Genomic DNA, 8,080 nt, shown 5'->3' with positions numbered 1-8,080 from the left:
ATTTAACCAGAATCCGTTCCTTGGCGTTCCACGAAGGACGCTAGCTGCCAGAGGCGAGACGCCGACAGTCGCGGACGGAGAGTAAGAGCAGAGCCAGCAGGCGGCGCTGCCAAGAGCAGACACCGGTGGCAGCGAGGACGACGGAGGCGACGGGGCGGCGGAAGCGGTCGTACAGTAGGTGATAGAGACGACGCCCGAAGCTGCGCTTGGAAGTCCCCGCTGAGTAAGCGAGATGATCGAATTTCTAACAAGGGGATGCCATCACCATAAGTGGTTACGACAAGACTGTCGAGGAGCGGGTACCACCTCCCTCACTTGTCAATGAACATGGTAGGTCTGCTTAGGCCGTGAAGCTCATCGTGAAAACGCTGGGGCTAAATATATGGTGCTAGGACTATAGGCCCAAAATAGGCGCGTAAATACTGCTAGATGGGATGGCAGGTGCAACACATGCTATGATATGGGGTTGCTTAGTCGATCACGAAATAGTTAAAACTAAGGTGACTGCTAAGATCAGATAGCTGAGATAACGGGACCGGCTAAGATGAATTACGATAATGGGGGTGCATAAAGAGAATAGGCTGCTGCTAAGATACACGCTGGCCTAGATAGATGTCTAGGATATGGATGCTAGATAGGTGTTCAGACCAGCGATGCTCTAGATATTAGGGGCTAGCATAGATTGCTAGAACTAGGGGGTGCGAAGATAGATCCGCAGATAGGTCGCTTAGAATACGGTGTTAGATAGGTGTCTACGGGATAATATGGTGTTAAGATAGGTGCTATGATCAACTAATGAGGTGCGGTTGAGATAGAAGCTAGATAGGTGACTCTTGTTGCTAAAGATACGATTGACTGCTAGCTAGATAGGTGCAGATAGGCTGGCTCCAGATTAACGGTGCTAGCATAGGTGTTAGATAGCTGCTCAGATATAGAAGTTGCTAGATATAGGTGCTAGATAGCGTCGTGTCTAGATAGGTGTGAGATAGGTGTTAGATAGGTGTAAGATAGTGCTACCATTAGGTGTTAGATAGTGCGGTAAGCACTAGGTGTGAGATAGGTGTTCAGATACGTGCATAGATAGGTGTTCAAGATAGGTGCTAGATAGGTGTTAGATAGGGGTTAGATAGGATGTTCAGATATAGGTGCTCAGATATAGGTGTTAGATAGGCCATGCTAGATACGGTGGTATGGAGCGATTATGGTGTTAACAGAATACGTGTGTGTTTAGATAGGTGTCTAGACTAGAGATTCTAGCACTAGGTGCTAGATAGGTCACGATAGCGATGCTAGATAGGGCTAGATAGGTGCTAGATAGAGTGTTAGATCGATGGCTAGATAGGGGCTAGATAGGTGCTAGATAGGTGCTTAAGATAGTGCTTGAAGGTATAGTGGACCCTATAGAAGAGTCACTTAGATACGGGTTGGTATAGATCAGGTAGTGCACGATAGGTGGGGCGGGAGATGGTGCAAGATTATGGTGGCTAGATAGGTGCTCATGGAGATAGGTTGATTCCACAATAGGGGCTCGGGAGATGAAGGTGTTAGACTAGGTGCTACCAATGTGAGTAGGGGATTAAGATAGGTCTATCTGCAGATCTAAGTATGCTAAATGATAGGATGCTAGATAGGATGCTTCAGATAGGTGCTAGATAGATGCTAGATAAGGTGGCTATGAAATGTAGGATGCGCTAAGTATAAGGCTGTTTAGAAAAAAGGGGTGTTTAGATATAGTAGGTGTTGACCGATAAGTGCTAGATAGGGGCCTGAGATAAGTGTTACGATAAGGATGTTAGATAGGTGCTAGATAGGTGCATCCACACACGTTAAAAGAATGCTCAAGACGATTCTGTCAAGCCGGATTCCGCGCGAAGGCGAGCGAACAGCGCGCGCGCGAGCGGAGGCTTGGTAGCGCGGTCAACCCATTGATGAAATCGCCATGCTCTGTTGAAAAATATTTCCGACAATGGCCCTATGGGTAACAGGATAAAGCGGTTAAACTCGCTCAATTGAGCAGTTGTGGGCATTTCAGAAGCCTTTCGAGTATGCACGTAGGGCGAGCGCATAAATACAAAGCTCGTATTTGTGGTCTTGCGGCTCGCGCGCGTACTTCTTTCCTGTAGAAAACGAATTAGCGTTTTGTCCTGTTTCATGCCCTGAGATGATGTTTCGAAGTATCGCGTCCCATAAGGATGGCGCAACGAGTCCATCTAACGTACCATTTTCAAGTCATTAAAAAAAAGAAAACGCTCCCGCTCGCATGACCTAGACTCGCCGGCGCGGTGCTACAGTTCGACACGCTACGCGAACTCACTTCAAGTTGTTTTAAAAAATAAAGGCCAACGAAAAAATTTTAAGTTGCCTGAGTGAAGGTTCGGTAGCAGGCTAGCCCTCAATCATCAACTGCCCGGCTTCGAACTTCGCGTATCCATCTTAACGCACCTATGTGAGTTCTGCGATGTTTTGCCATTTATAGATTATCAGTGATAGTTAGAGATATATGTGGCGGTCAGCGCATGGCGTGGCGTCGTGGCGAGAAATCTTGCGGTCACGTCTCCTGTGTGATTTCGCGTGACACAGCCGGTTACGCACAGAGACATTAGTGTTTTCATAAGAAGCTCAAAACTGGTTCTTTCAAATAGGAAAGCAAAGACGAAGCTGTTGGATGAGTATTTGTTTTGAAATCCGTGTTTGAGAGCGTACGATAGCAGGCATTTTGCGATATATTCAACAGTCGTCGCGCAAGCGGCTGCTTATAGCAAAATCGTCTAACCCCTGCGGCGGTCCGAGGGGGGCCCGTGATTGCCCCTTGTGCAGAAAAAACATTCGGCAGACAAAACTGGAACTGCGCCTGCTTCGCAGTTACCCTTGAACGGTGCAAACCCCTATAGTATACGCATATATAGCACTCGACATCACCTACGCATCAACAACCTAGGATCATTACTCAACATACTAGGCTATCCTCTACTGTGATTTATTATGTGATTACTTACGCGTCGTACCATTGTTTGATTAGGTGAAGCATTTCTAATGTACATGAATAGAGGCATATGATTTGCGCATGTATTAGTTATATACTGAAAGACCAAGCTTCATGCTTTCGCTGCCAGCTGCCGCTCGTTATATGAAAGGCCGCTGACAGCATAATAAAATTACAGTTCGATAATAAAAACTTATACATCAACAGTGTTGAGAAGTAGACGGTTGTTGACCACTTTATTGATCATTTTATTGAACTTGGCAAGAAACGCAGCTCAGCTATGCAGCTGAGGCCTGTTTCATTGTACTCCTGGTAAAATTAAACGTTCAATCAATTATTATGCTGAGGCGGCTAGGATATCGGCTATCGGCAAATTGAATATGGGGACGCCGGAGCAGGTTTGGTGGGTGTTGTCTGTGTTTCCAATTGATTAGTGTGAGTTATTAACGCTCCGCATTGGTTTGTATATAAGGTGAAGCATTTCTATTTTACATGAATAGAGGCCGTATATTTCCGCAATATATTATTATAGAAACCCAGCTTATGTATCCACTGCGAAGGCTGCCGCTTCGTGTACATGAAGCCACCGGACAGCAGATAATAAAGATACAATTCATAATAAAACTTATAAACAGCGAGTGGTAGAAATAGATGCAGGTGTGACACTTTTATAGAATATTTTCCATTGGAACTTGCAAAAGAATCATGCAGCGCCAAAGCAGGCTGAGTGTTCATTGTATCGCCGTAAATTATCGAGTGGCGCGCGTGGCAGCTATGGCATTCGTGCGCACCGGGCCCTATGCACATCTCGGCGGCACGATCCATGAGCTGTTGCCAGCGCTGGCCATACTGTCCGTAGGACGTTCCCGAAAGCTGAGCGGTCGCGCTGCGCCCTGCCGCGGAACTGCGGCGCAAGATCTGCGGCTTAACGCGTCCGTTGGATCAACACCTCCTTTCGGCAACGCTTCTCTAGTATCCCGTCTCATCTGGAATAGATGGCTAGTATAGGTGTAGATAGGTGCTAGATAGGTGTTAGATAGGTGCTGGATAGATGCTAGATAGGTGTTAGATAGGTGCTAGATAGGTGCTAGATAGGTGCTGGATAGATGCTAGATAGGTGTTAGATAGGTGCTAGATAGGTGTTAGATAGGTGCTAGATAGGTGCTAGATAGGTGCTAGATAGGTGCTAGATAGGTGTTAGATAGGTGCTAGATAGGTGCTAGATAGGTGCTAGAAAGGTGCTAGATAGGTGTTAGATAGGTGCTAGATAGGTGCTAGATAGGTGCTATAGATAGGTGGTAGATAGGTGCCATAGATAGGTGTTAGATAGGTGCTATAGATAGGTGCTAAATAGGTGTTAGATAGGTGTTAGATAGGTGTTAGATAGGTGCTAGAGAGGTGTTAGATAGGTGTTAGATAGGTGCTAGGTAGGTGCTAGATAGGTGGCTGATGGATAGAGGAATATACATACGTATCAGGAGTAGATAATAGGGAATTCCTATTATCTACTCCTGATACGTATACATCCTAACTGCTCATATAGCAGTGGTGTTACCATGGTGATAGGTGGCTGTTTTAATGAAGGACAGAGAAATATACGTACATTCTAATTGTTCATATAGCAGTGGCGTTACCATGGTGACATGTGCCTGTTTTGATAATGGATAGAGGAATATACATACATCTTAATTGTTCATTTAGCAGTGGTGTTATTATGATAACATGTGCCTGTTTTAATGATGGATTGAGGAATATACATACATCCTAATTGTTCATTTGTCAGTGGTGTTACCATGTTGATAGGTGACTGTTTTAATGATGGGTAGAGAAATATAGATACATCCTAACTGCTCATATAGCAGTGGTGTTACCATGGTGACAGGACCGAGGAGCCTGTTTAAATGATGGGTATAGGAGAATTACATACATCCTAACTGTTCATATATATGGTGTAACATCGTAGTGGTGTCACCATGGTGATACGTGGCTGTGTGAATATTGTGCCTCTACTGGGACAGCAGAAGCCAGGCTACGAGCAGTGCACAGGGATCATACCGTGCGGGTCGTAAATATAATCAAGAGTACATAATAGAGATATAGATCTCTATTATGTACTCTTGATATAATCCTATAGCTACTCAAAACGCTGAAGAAGCTACATAAAGTGGCTATAGCTCGATTTTCGGGCAGGTACGCCCCCTCCCCCTCCCCTTCGCGTAGGTTACGCGCGTCTCTCCCCTTCCCCTTCTCGTCCCCCTCCCCCAGCAGTAGCTGTTGATTTCCGGGCAGCCAGCCCCTAGGTTACGCGTCCCTCTCCCCTTCCCCTCCTCCTCCCCCTAGCAGTCGTTTAGCTGTTGGGGAACGCGGCGGGTTTAGAGTCTAAACTTGTTAGCTAGCGACTCCACCCTGCTCTGTTTGTTGTTCCATTATCACTCGATTTCGTTCGGCAAAAATTCGGCCCACGATTTTCCCCGCGGCGGAGACATAACAGTGCATTCCCTGCGGCCGCGAGGATCACAGGAAAACACGGGGTAAGCTCGCAGCAGCATCACGGAGATTCGAAATGCCCAGAGCCCTCTCCTGGGTCACCGTAGCCCCTCCTGGGTCACCGTAACACAGCGTAAACAGCGCACATCGCGGCTGGGGAAGACGGAGGGCGAATACTAAGAAAGATTTACCCCCAATCAGCGCTCGTTTTAGATGGGTGAGCACGCCGCGCGTAGAGCCGCAATTTTTGCCGTAAACGATCGCCAGCGCGGGAGTAAAAAACGACGGGCGGGGACAACTTTCTAAAACTGACGGCGGGAACGATGACGATGGCGCGTTAAGTGATTTTAACGGCGAAAGTCGAGAAAACAGAACGCGCAAAAAGCATGAAAGACGCTCGAAAGTTAAACAAATTTTGCCTACGAAATTCGAAAATGAATCACTCAGCCTTTTTATTAACTTAACCACCAGAACCTACTTGAAAGCCGCTATGAAACCACGTGGAAGCCTAGGGTACCGTATATAACTTTTGACACGCTCACCACACTAAATAATGGCTCTTTATTCACTGAAAACAAAAATAATTTATTTAATAATTTTGTTTCTATTAAATAGAAAAGAAAAACGATTTGTCCCAAATTTGCCTAACCATGGGCCTAATCCTAACATAAATCTCTATGCTGTATGCCTCTCCCTAACTCTAACTCATATAGCCTAACCCTAACTATGAGCCTATTATGTTTAATAATTCCGCATAACAGGTGCTTTTGGAACTTATACGGCACCCGGAAGCCGTAATATCTTTACATCGTTGTTTCTGCGGTTAATAACTAATAACAGAGTATCCGTTTTTAGCACGTTAGCACGGCTCCGGTGCAATCACTAGATCGCAGCTCGAGTTTTACGGCTTGTAAGAACATCGTAAGCGCCAACCATAAAACGGACGCCAGGGACATAAGGCGTTATTCCACCCGTTTTGTTCTCGCGCGCGCGCTCTCTTTCTCGTGCCGTCGTTGCGAGTGGTAAAACAGCCGTATCTAAATTGGTTGACTAGCAATAGTCGAGCACAACGACCGTTCGTCTCAACATAGGAGTAAACACGCCCATATATCTCACATATCTGCCCGCGCGCTCACACACAGGCTCACGTACGCGCACTCAAACATGCGCACACAAGCGGCCGCCCGTACACACGCACGCACGCACGCGCGCACGGACGGGTTACGCACACACGCACGGGGGCACGCACGCATGGGCGGGTGCACGCACGCACGTACGACAGAGCGAGACACGCTCTGTTTGTTATCACATCAAGGAAGCCAACTACACTCACGTGCGTGCTGGTGTCGCCAACCTCGACCCAATAACATGCCACACATCGCCCTCCGCTTCACCCTCGATGCCCTCGATGTTTACGGCCCCCCGAACTTACACAAGCGGCCATCGGCAGCGGCCAGCGTGTGGAGGCAGCGGCGGTGCACGTCAAAGCCGCGTGTGCTGTTGCTGCTGCTGTGCGGTCGCCTGTGTGTGCGTGTGTTCGCCGCGCAGTCTTCGTCTAATAGCTGCTCATAATGCTATCGGCATGACGCTGGTAGCTAGTAGCGATGTCTAGCCGGTTGGGGCATGCCCAACGAAAACAAACACGCGAGTAGAATTACTTGTTTGTTATCGTCTCCCTCCTCCCCCGCGGCCTCCCTCCGTCGTCTCCCCCTCCCCCCAGCGAGCCGGAATGCGGGAGATTAGTAAATGCGGGTATTGTTTGCCGGTCCGGAATCACATGTGCACACGCAGGCGTGTCCACATTGCCCGGCAGAGACGCAGCTACTGCTGTTGACCTAGGGTCCCTATCTATAGAGACCCTATGTTGACCTGGCAGTGTGTCACGTGGTGCAGCCGCAGCGAAAGACGCAGACGTTACATGCTTTTGTTTCCCGCACTACACCTGTGTTTTTAATCGCATTCGGAGATATTCAGAAAGATCTCTTTACTCCGACGCAGCTTGATCGTAGTCTGCGCGTGTCTACTGTGATAATTAATCATGATAATAATATAAATATTATAATTAATCATGATAATAATATAAATATGATAATTATATCGTTATATAAAGTAATTATCGCGCTGAGACATCAAGATACACCAACGAGATATATTACTGAATATCTGAGAACGTCCGCGCACACGCCAGGGTCCCGTAATTGCCGTAAACATAATTCAATATGGCTGCCTTTCCTTACGCTACGTTGTAACACTATGATACGACGCTATCCCTCCGTCTGTTGACAAATGAGATTAGTTTGTTATCCTTGCTCCGGGATTAACTGGGGTAGTGATCTAATACCGATACAGACACGTGACACGGATTACAGAGGATTAAAGGCGAGAGAGGGATTATCAGGCATTAATGGGAGATGTTCCTCCTGTGTTTAATTCTGTCCGTCGTATGGCTGTAGGATATGCCTTTCTCGGTTATTTAGTTATATTTAGTTTATTTATGAATGATCCGTGTATGTATATCTATCATTTGACCATCTTGTGAGTATGTTTTACTAATAGGCTACATGTACTGCATTATATCTATATATCTATATATCTATATCTATATATATA

Source organism: Priapulus caudatus, unplaced genomic scaffold (assembly GCF_000485595.1).
Source record: "Priapulus caudatus unplaced genomic scaffold, Priapulus_caudatus-5.0.1 Scaffold722, whole genome shotgun sequence".
Lineage (NCBI taxonomy): Eukaryota > Metazoa > Priapulida > Priapulimorpha > Priapulimorphida > Priapulidae > Priapulus > Priapulus caudatus.
This window is presented reverse-complemented; position numbering follows the sequence as displayed.